Genomic DNA, 10,333 nt, shown 5'->3' with positions numbered 1-10,333 from the left:
ATAGAATTACCGTATGATCCAGCAATTCCACTCTGTGTATAAACCCAGTAGAATTGAAAGCAGGGTTTTCAAGAGATCGTTGTATACCCATGTCCACAGCAGCATTATTCACAATACCTAAAACATGAAAGTAACCCAAGTGTCCATTGACAGATGAATGGATAAGCAGAATGTGTTAATGCAGATAATAGAATATTATTCAGCCTTAAAAAGGGAGGAAATTCTGACATATGCTACATGGATCAACCTTGAGAATTATACTGAGCGACATGAGCCAATCACAGACAAATACTGTATGATTCCACTTATGTGAGGTACTTAGAGCAATCATAGTCATAGTGACAGAAATAGAACAGTGGTTGCCAGGGAATACCGCTCAATGGATGTAGAATTTCAGCTTTGGAAAATGAAAAAAGTTATGAAGATGGAAGTATGATGATGGTTGATTGACATACATTATGAATATATTTAATACCACTGAGATGTATACTTAAAAATGGTTAAGATTTAAGATTTTGTTATGTGTACTTTACCATAATAAAAATAATTGAGAAAATAAAGATACGTTGAGCAAAAGAAACCAGACACTAATGTACATGCTTTATGATCTCATTTATCTGAAACTACACAAAAAGCAATTCTAATCTAAAATGATAGAAAGCGGGATCCCTGGGTGGCGCAGCGGTTTGGCGCCTGCCTTTGGCCCAGGGTGCGATCCTCGAGACCCGGGATCGAATCCCACGTTGGGCTTCCGGTGCATGGAGCCTGCTTCTCCCTCTGCCTGTGTCTCTGCCTCTCTCTCTCTCTGTGACTATCATAAATAAAAAATAAAAAAAAATAAAAAATAAAATGATAGAAAGCAGATAAGTGGTTGCCTAGCACCCAGGGTTAAGGTGGTAGATGGACTACTGCAGGTCAAGGAAGGAGCACAAGAGAATATTTTGGGGTGATAGGAATGATCTCTATCTTGTGGTGGTAGTGGTTATATGCGTGGGCATATAAAAATCTGTCAAAACTCAGAAATGTACACTTAAACTGGGTGCATTGTATTGCATATAAATCATCCTGCAATAATGGCGATTAAAAAAAAAAAAGCAATGTGCTAGAATAGCAGGAAATTACTGCTTCTGAAAGCAGATAGAGTTCAGGAATAATTTCCTCCATGGCCAGACAAGCACAGCTTCATCTTGATAAAACTGCTGGCAATACTTAGCAGCTCTTGGGAACAAAGTGATGATGATATACAAATTGTGGAAATGGCAGTCCTCTATGATTATAAATGATTCTACAGGTGGCAGACACATTCAACTAATTGCAACCAGAAAATGAAATAAAGGAAGCGGTCTTGCGGTGACTCACAAAGGGGTATGCGTTATACCCCAACTTTCTGGAATGCTCAGAGGGCTCCTAGGTGTCATACCTTCCTCCATGACTGCATGGAAATACAACCAGTACACATGATATGAATTTCCATAGATAGAATCCACATGCTTCTTCCCAGGATAACAGCAAAGCATCTCTTCTTGACAATAGTTTTGTCTGCAGGCATGTATCTTTTGCCCTTTTTTTTTTTTTTTTGAGGTTCTACCTTTTTTTTTAATTTTTATAAATTTATTTTTTTTGGTGTTCAATTTGCCAACATATAGAATAACACCCAGTGCTCATCCTGTCAAGTGCCCACCTCAGTGCCTGTCACCCAGTCACCCCCCACCCCCTGCCCACCTCCCCTTCCACCACCTCTAGTTCGTTTCCCAGAGTTAGGAGTCTTTCATGTTCTGTCTCCCTTTCTGATAATTCCCACTCATTTTTTCTCCTCTCCCCTTTATTCCCTTTCACTATTTATGTTTGTCCTTCTCCGATTGACTTATTTCACTCAGCATAATACCCTCCAGTTCCATCCACGTCGAAGCAAATACTGGGTATTTGTTGTTTCTAATGTCTTTTGCCCTTTCTGATAGTTGGTGCTGGTTAACATTAAAAGCAAAAAAAAAAAAAAAAGATTCCTCTTATAGACATCGAACTTCATTTTTCCATAAACTAAAAACATGGAGCAAAATTCCCCTTACTTCTGACTAATCACAAACTATTCCATCCTTCTCTCTCTTTTTAAAATTAAGTTAAATTTATTTTTTTAAGTACACTCTATACCCAACATGAATTTGAACTCACGACCCTGGGCAGCCCGGGTGGCTCAGCGGTTTAGCGCCGCCTTCAGCCCAGGGCGTGATCCTGGAGACCTGGGATCGAGTCCCACGTCGGACTCCCTGCATGGAGCCTGCTTCTCCCTCTGCCTGTGTTTCTGCCTTTCTCTCCACCTCTCTCTGTGTGTATCCCATGAATAAATGGGTAAAATTAAAAAAAAAAAAGAACTCACGACCCTGAGGATAAGAGTCACATGCTTTACTGATTGACCCAGCCAGGTACCCCTAATTTTTTTTAAGGTTTTTTTTAAGATTTGATTTATTTATTCATGAGAGAGAGAGGCAGAGACACAGGCAGAGGGAGAAGCAGGCTCCCTACCAGGAGCCCAACTCAGAGGACTCGATCCCGGTACTCTAGGATCACACCCTGGGCCAAAGGCAGGCACTAAACTGCTGAGCCACCCAGGGATCCCCCTTTTTAAGTTTTTATTTTAATTCCAGTTAGTTAACTACACTGTTCTATTAGTTCCAGATTCCTGTCCTTGTTTGAGGAAGCAGATTTTCAGTTCTACGCTTCACACCTTGATTTACTTATGGGTAATAGGCAGCCTAGGCAAAAGTATTGCAGTATTGCCATACTGCTCATATGTCTGAGGTCTGTTAAAGACTGTTGCATTTCCTGCTCTGCTGTTTTGTGGTTCAATGAGAGGGCAGGTGTGGGCTCACCTGTGGCATCTTGATAAGATGGAGCAGGGCCAGCAACTCAACAACAATTAACTGAATCTTCAGAGGCATGCACCATCAGACCCTACCCCCCTCTCCCCTGTATAATTGGTCTTTACTTATTCATCAAAGCTTTTAAGACCTGTCTTATTCTGTGCACAACCCCCCCCCCCGTTTCAGACATATTTCTTGAGGATTTAAGTAATCTATGTACACTCAAGCCTTAGTTTCTTGATCCCTCCCCTTGGATGATCAGCACCTCCCTTCTACCTCAGCCACACTCAAAGTCGCATCCTGGGCTTCACAATTATGAAGTGTATTATCTCCAAAGTCTCAGTGTCAAGCATACCCCCTCTTTGACCTCTTCCTATTTCTCCAGCTTCTTTTATCCCCCTGCATCTAAGTAGGTGGCTGGAGAAGTACCCACATCCTTGCTGCTTGGCCTCACTTTAAATTTCTGATCACGGAACTTTAGTGCCTGCAAGGCTACTGCATTCGGCTGATCGTTCGCTCTCTACTCTCTCCTTCACAAATCTTCTCCCAGATCTTTTCCCTGACCTCGCCCTCAGCTAAGGTCCCTCCTTATCATTTCCCTGAGGTTCAGTTGCATCATCTTGTGTCTCTGAGTAGCATTGGGCAACACCGATCATTGCCTTCTTGTCGAAACACTTTGTCTCTTTGGCCTCTGAGATACCATACTCTCCTGGGTTTTCCTCCGCAGCATCCTCTAGATTCCAAATGTTGAAGTGACCCTGAAGTCCGTCCTCAGCTGTCCTCTCCCCTCTATCTACACTCATTCCCTAGGTGTGAGTGTAGCCAGTCCGATGGCTTCATACGTTATCTCTATCTCAGTGACTCCTAGTTTAATTTTTTTTATTTAGGATAGTCACACACACACAAAGAGAGAGAGAGAGGCAGAGACACAGGCAGAGGGAGAAGCAGGCTCCATACACTGGGAGCCCGACGTGGGATTCGATCCCGGGTCTCCAGGATCGCGCCCTGGGCCAAAGGCAGGCGCCAAACCGCTGCGCCACCCAGGGTTCCCGACTCCTAGTTTAAATCCCTAGCCTGAGTGATCCTGTCTTTCTGGAGCTGCAGACTCATATATCCAAATGCTGACTGACGTCTCTAATTTGAAGGTCTCGTTGGCAATTTCACACGTCCAAAACACATTTACTTCTCCCTACTCTGACCAAAATCTGTTCTTCCCAATCTCCCCCATATTTATGACTGAAACCCCATTCACCCAGTTGCACGTTCCAAAAACCTTGCGGTTACCCTTTCCCTCTCACCTCACATCCAATCCATCTGCAAATCTCTCCGTTCTACTTGAAAAAAAAAAAAAATCCCTACTCTGATCATCCCGCCCCCCCCCCATTCCTGACCATACTAGTTAAGGTCACCATTGGGTATTATTTAGACTCCTATAATCTCTTCCTAACCAGCATTCCTCTGATTAAGACCTCCTTATGTCATTTCGTTTTCTGCTCAAACGTCCCTCTTTAGAAGACTTCATGACCGCATTGGCATCCCCATCACTCTCTACCCATTCCTCTGCTCTATTTTTCTTGTGTTGTTTTTTCCCCCCTGAACCCTTCCTCCTTGAGCCAGTATTTTAGTGCGTTTGTTATATATCTACCCACTAAAACATTAACTTGGGGAGAACAGGGACCCTCTATATCGTTGTATGCCCAATTCCTACAACAGTGCCTGGCACACAGGAAGCTCTTCGAAAAATAGGTGTTGAATGAATGACCTGCCAAAGGCAAGGCGCGCAAATAAATGCATATCCAATAGCTTTCCATGGGCATCTGCTCCCCCCCTACCCCACATTCCCCCGCCCCCACTCTTTTCATCCCTCGGGAGACAGGCGACACTTCCTGAGGTTGGGGGAAGGGCCCCTCAGTTTCCTTCGTCCTCCCACCTCGTGGGGGAGTCAAGACTCAGTGGGCGGTGAGCGGCCAGACGTCCCTCTCTATGGTCTTACTCCCCAGGCCCCTCCTCCCTAGCACCCGGCGTGCCTCTATGGTTCTTCCTGTCATTAGTCGGGAGGGGGCGCTGTGCGCAGGCGCGGGGTGAAGTCGCGGCGGGGCCGGAAGGAGTGCAGCGGCGGCCTCGGCGGCGGCGGCAACGAAGCTGTCGGCGGCCGCTTCTGGTGACTAAAAGCTGTGGCGACAGAAGCCGCCGAGCCCGCTTGGCGAGCCGGCGAGCTGAGTGGCGAGTAAGTGTCGGCCGCGGGGCGCGCCCAGCTCCTCGGCAGGCCGCGTGAGGCGAGTGGCGTCTCAGCCCAGCGCCTCCATTAAGCCCCAGGGTGGGGGCGGGGGCGGGAGCGGGGGCCTCGGCTGTGAGGGGCGGCGGGGCCGCGGAGTCGGGGGCGCGGGCCTGGCCCGGCGGCCTCCCGCAGGCGAGCGGGCCGGGAGCCGCGCGGGGCCCCGCCGAGGGCCGGGCGGCGCGAGCAGCGGGGCTGGCGGCGAGGCGGGAGCCACAAAGGCGGCGGCGGCTGGCGGACGCTCCCCCGCGCCCGCCACTTCGGGAAGTTTCGCGGGCCGGTGCCTCGGCCTGCTGCGCGAGGGCGAACGCGCCGAAAGACCCGAGTTTCCCGGCGGCATCTCGCGGGAGGCGGCGTCGGTGGAGCCGAGCGCGGCCTGGAGCGCGCGGGCGGTGATGCACTGGGACTCTGAACTCCGGCGTCCCCCTTCACCCCCCCACCCCCCCGGGGCCCAGGGGCGTCGGACCTCAGTCCCCAACCCTCCCGACTCGGTTCAGGAGCGCCGTCTTGTCGGGAAAGCCGGCGGCTCCCACCCAGCCCTCGTGAAGACCTGCAAGTGCGTCAAAACCCTCTGCAGCGCGGGGAAGGCGAACCCGACAAATGTGCCTGGAGCGCCGCGCAGTGAACAAGACCGGCGTTCCCGCGTGGGACGTGGCTGGAGACTGCGTGGAACGACGGTCTCAAAACTTTGGGCCACTTCATTCCTGTGCGAGACGCCCCCCCCCCGTCTCGCCCACCGGCGCCCCCCCCCCCCCCCCGTGCCTGCGGGGTCCCACGTAAACCAGCCCGGGGCCCTGTGTAAATAACTCGAATACGTTGTGATAAGTGCCTGGGTATGGCTTGTCCATCCAAGTCACTTTGCTAATGCAAAGAGAAGATTTTTTTTTACCCTGCAGGGAACTGGGAGAAGACAGGGAAGATTTTAGGACCCACCTCAATTTTAGCACTCTTGCCTGAAAAAAGACTGCCAAGAGACAGCCTTGCTTTGTTCTATTTGTTGTATAGGTAATTTATTGGGGCTTGGGGTACGTACTGGTGTGAAACTGAGGAAATCGCTGGAGAACTGGAGCCAGATTTGGGATCTTCCCCCTTAAACCTAAATGAAGGCTAGCCGGCAGCAAGTTTTTTTTTTTTTTTTTTTTTTTTTTTTAAAGCCTGCCTTCCAGCCCGAATGGAGAAATCCAATAAAGGAAGTTGAAATATGAGTCAAGAAGACTGAAAGTTTATGAAATAGGGTCGATGAGAGCACCTGAGTTTGCTGACCCTGATGGCTTCTATTTAATGAGTAGTTGCTATATTCTAGGCTGTGTTAAGGTCTTTTCAGACCTCATAACTAATTCTCATAGCTGGCAATATTTTTTTTTTCTTGTCAGTAAGACAAACATGATGCTAGTAACTATGCTAGGCATTGTTCTAAGCATTTTTTGATGTAATAACTCCTTTAATCTTCAGTAATGGGGGTTCCGTTATTATTTTAAAAGGAAGAAAACGAGGTACTGAAAAATAAGTAGTCAAAAAACTCCCACAGAGCTGGGACTTGAATTCAGTTTGGTTCCATAGCTCCTGCTCCTGCTAATTACTTTGCTATCCCTGTAGATGATACTTATTCGAAAAGTTCTTCATTTTTATTTACTGAGTATTTGTGCCATGCAGTATGTCCTGCGGCTAATGGAATGAATAAGATGTCGGGTCCTCCATCCTTGGAACTTGTTTTAGCAGATAGCTGTTTAATATAGCTTTCTAAGTATTTGTAGATTATTATTGTGCCAAGTACTTTGAAACATTGAGATATGTTGTGTGAGTGGACAATGGGGATGGTTAGGTATTTCTTTTTTTCTTTTTTTTAAAGATTTATTTATTTATGATAGACATAGAGAGGCAGAGACACAGGAGGAGGGATAAGCAGGCTCCATCCTGGGAGCCCGACACGCGGGACTCGATCCTGGGACTCCAGGATCGCGCCCTGGGCCAAAGGCAGGCGCTAAACCGCTGAGCCACCCAGGGATCCTCCTGGTTAGGTATTTCTGAGGAAGTGATATTTAAGATAAGAAACTCAAAGATGAATGGAGTTAATTTGGTCAGAGAGAGGCAGTGAAAAATAATCAGCCAGCCAGAGGTAAGAGGAAGGAGCATGGCCCGTTCAAGCCCTGAAAGAATGGTGAATGGAGGAGAGGTATATGGTGAGGCTAGCTATGTCAGCAATGGTCCTACGAGGCAGCGTTTCACAGGCCATGAAATTTTGGTTCTATGACGAAATCTTATGCTTTAAAAAAAAACAGCACCTCAGTGCCAAATGAAAATAAGTGGGAGAGTAGGACCTATAGGCACTTTTGGGGTGGCAGGGGCAGCTTATCATGAATTCACAGAGGATTTACCTCTAAAAAGATCATTGAAAACCATGATCCCCCCACCTTGTGAATAAGGATGTGCTTGCTTATTTCAGTTTCTGAACCAATTTTCGGTTGACATTTGAGGAAAATCATAAGGTTATATGTTAAACTCTTTAACCTACCTAGTAAAGATTCTGAGTTTAATTTTTGGGTTAAAACCCTTCCCATTGGGATCCCTGGGTGGCGCAGCGGTTTGGCGCCTGCCTTTGGCCCAGGGCGCGATCCTGGAGACCCGGGATCGAGTCCCACGTCGGGCTCCCGGTGCATGGAGCCTGCTTCTCTCTCTGCCTCTCTCTCTCCATCTCTCGTGAATAAATAAATAAAATCTTTAAAAAAAAAAAAAAACAAAAAAAAAAACCCTTCCCATTGTGGGCAGCCCGGGCGGCTCAGCAGTTTAGCGCCGCCTTCAGCCCAGGGTGTGATCCTGGAGACCTGCCCCCCCCCCTAAATAAATACAATCTTTAAAAAAAAAAAAAAAACTTTCCCATTGTAAAAAGACACTGATAAGAGGATTTTTAGGATTCTTGTAAACTTTGATAAAACTCCAGACTAATTGTCCACATAATTATATCTGTAATTATGGATGCTATTTTACCTTTCATTTTGTCTGCATATTAAAATATACACACATTACGTTTTCTTACTCTGAACTCATCACCTGCTTTGTTCTTTCTTAATAGTATTGCCATCCTCCAGTCACCCAACATCTAATCCTTAACATGTGGGTCAACTTCGACTCCTTTCTTCTTCTTGCCTCATGGCTCTTTACCTACAAAAATTCTGTTGAATCTAATTTTAGTTGGTATCTTGTATCATTTTCCTCTCTCTGCTTGCTGGTTCTCTCTAGTTCATACTATGCTGCCTCTTGTTTCCTGGGTTTCTTGCTACCAATGTCTTTTACAGTCTTACACATTGCAGTTAGTTTGATTTTCCTAAAGTACAAATCTTTATATTGCTTCTTACTGGTTAGAAAATAAAACTTGAATTGTGTTTCTGTTATCTATGGATGCATAAAAGCAAGTCACTCCCAAAGATAGTAACTTAATATGACAATTTTGTCGACAATTTTGTGTTAGGATATTGGGAAGGACTAATCTGGGCTGTTTTTTCCTGATCCATGTGTTGCTAGCATAGGTAGTAGGGCTAAAGCTTCCACTTCCAAAATGCTTTTTCATTCCCATGCGTTGTCAGGGACTGGTGGAAAGCTGGCTCAGCTACATTTTCTTTCTCCAGGTAGTGTCAGGGCTTTCCATATAATCTCTCCATCAGTAGTCAGACTTCTTTTTTTTTTTTTAATTTTTTATTTATTTATTTATGATAGTCACAGAGAGGGAGAGAGGCAGAGACACAGGCAGAGGGAGAAGCAGGCTCCATGCACCGGGAGCCCGATGTGGGATTCGATCCCGGGTCTCCAGGATCGCGCCCTGGGCCAAAGGCAGGCGCCAAACCGCTGCGCCACCCAGGGATCCCCAGTAGTCAGACTTCTTAAAGGTGATTCTGGGCTCCAGGAGTCCTGGGTGGAAGCTGCTTAAAGGCAAAGCTTGTAACTAGCACAGTATTTAGTTTAGCTTAAATATGGACTAAGCTTCTCTGACTTCTGCCATCGTCTAACTGGAATAGTGTCTTTATTGCACTAATTCTTTATATTTTGTGGTGTACTTACTTTGTATTCGCTGGTTGTACTCCCAAGGTTTTTGAGGCAAAATCCATGTTGGATTTTCTTTGTAGGTATTCCCAACGATGCATAACAATTTTTTTTTTTAAGATTTTATTTATTTGAGAGAAAGAACATGAGCGGAGGGAGGGTGGGCAGAGGGACCAGCCGACTCCTCACTGAGCACAGAGCCTGATGGAGGGCATGATCCCAGTATCCCTACTGAGATCATAACCTGAACCAAAGTCAGATGCTCCACCGACTGAACCACCCAGGTGCCCCACAACTGTTTTATCCCATGTGGCAAGACCACAATAAATATTTGCTGAACTCTTTAGTGTATTTTAATTTTAAATAGTAATGTAGAGGCGCTTGAGTGGCTTAGTTAAAGGTCTGACTCTGATCTCACTTCTGTCTTAATCTCAGTCAGGGTCTTGAGTTCAAGCTCTATGTTGGGCTCCACACTGGGCATGGAGTCTACTTTAAAAAATAATAATAATTCCACTTTAATATGGAAAAGTCAGAAAATATAAGGAAAAATATATATTAAGGTTATTACTTAGAAATAACCATTATTAACTTTTTGTTGTGTTGATTTAATGTTGATTAAATGTTAGTACAGGCTTACAATGCATGAATAATCAAATAATGGTTAAAATGAGAAGGTAGAATTTAAATGAAGAGCAATACTCACTTATAATCACTTAAAAAACCATGCTGGGAAGAGGTATTGTGGAGTGGTATGATGTGGGCAGCCTGTGCCTGGCTCTGCTTTGCCTACCTTTCCCTGAAATACTGAAAGAGATTAATTCATTAAATTGGAAACATCTTGTATTACACTAAAATCAGTGCTGCAGAAGTGACAGACATATTTTTGGAGTTTACTCTGGAAAGCAGGAACACTACAAAACCCCAGGACAATGCAGTGTTATATTAAGAACATATGGAAGGAAAAATGAAGATGTAACACGAATAGAAGGATGAGAAGAAAATGACTTATAACTGAAGAAAATCCTGATAAACTCTTGTCACTTAAGCCATGTTACCTGAGTCTTACTATATATGGCTCTGATGAACAGCTTCAGTCTCTGACAGAGGAAGATGTGTTTTTGGAGCCACTCATTCATTCAGCAACTGTGTGGGACACAGAAAATAC

At 45.5% G+C, this 10,333-nt stretch overlaps 1 protein-coding gene across 1 annotated transcript in view; it reads left to right on the top strand.

The window, feature by feature from the left end:
- The first annotated feature begins 4,961 nt into the window (after positions 1-4,961).
- The window catches only part of RNF216 (ring finger protein 216), a 162,844-nt gene continuing 157,472 nt past the window's right edge, over positions 4,962-10,333 (top strand). The window contains exon 1 of the mRNA XM_055340350.1: positions 4,962-5,085. The gene's annotated coding sequence lies outside the window, so the exon portion shown is untranslated. The remainder of the gene's footprint in view (positions 5,086-10,333) is intronic.

Source organism: Nyctereutes procyonoides, unplaced genomic scaffold (genome assembly GCF_905146905.1).
Source record: "Nyctereutes procyonoides isolate TBG_1078 unplaced genomic scaffold, NYPRO_anot_genome, whole genome shotgun sequence".
Lineage (NCBI taxonomy): Eukaryota > Metazoa > Chordata > Mammalia > Carnivora > Canidae > Nyctereutes > Nyctereutes procyonoides.
This window is presented reverse-complemented; position numbering and strand designations above follow the sequence as displayed.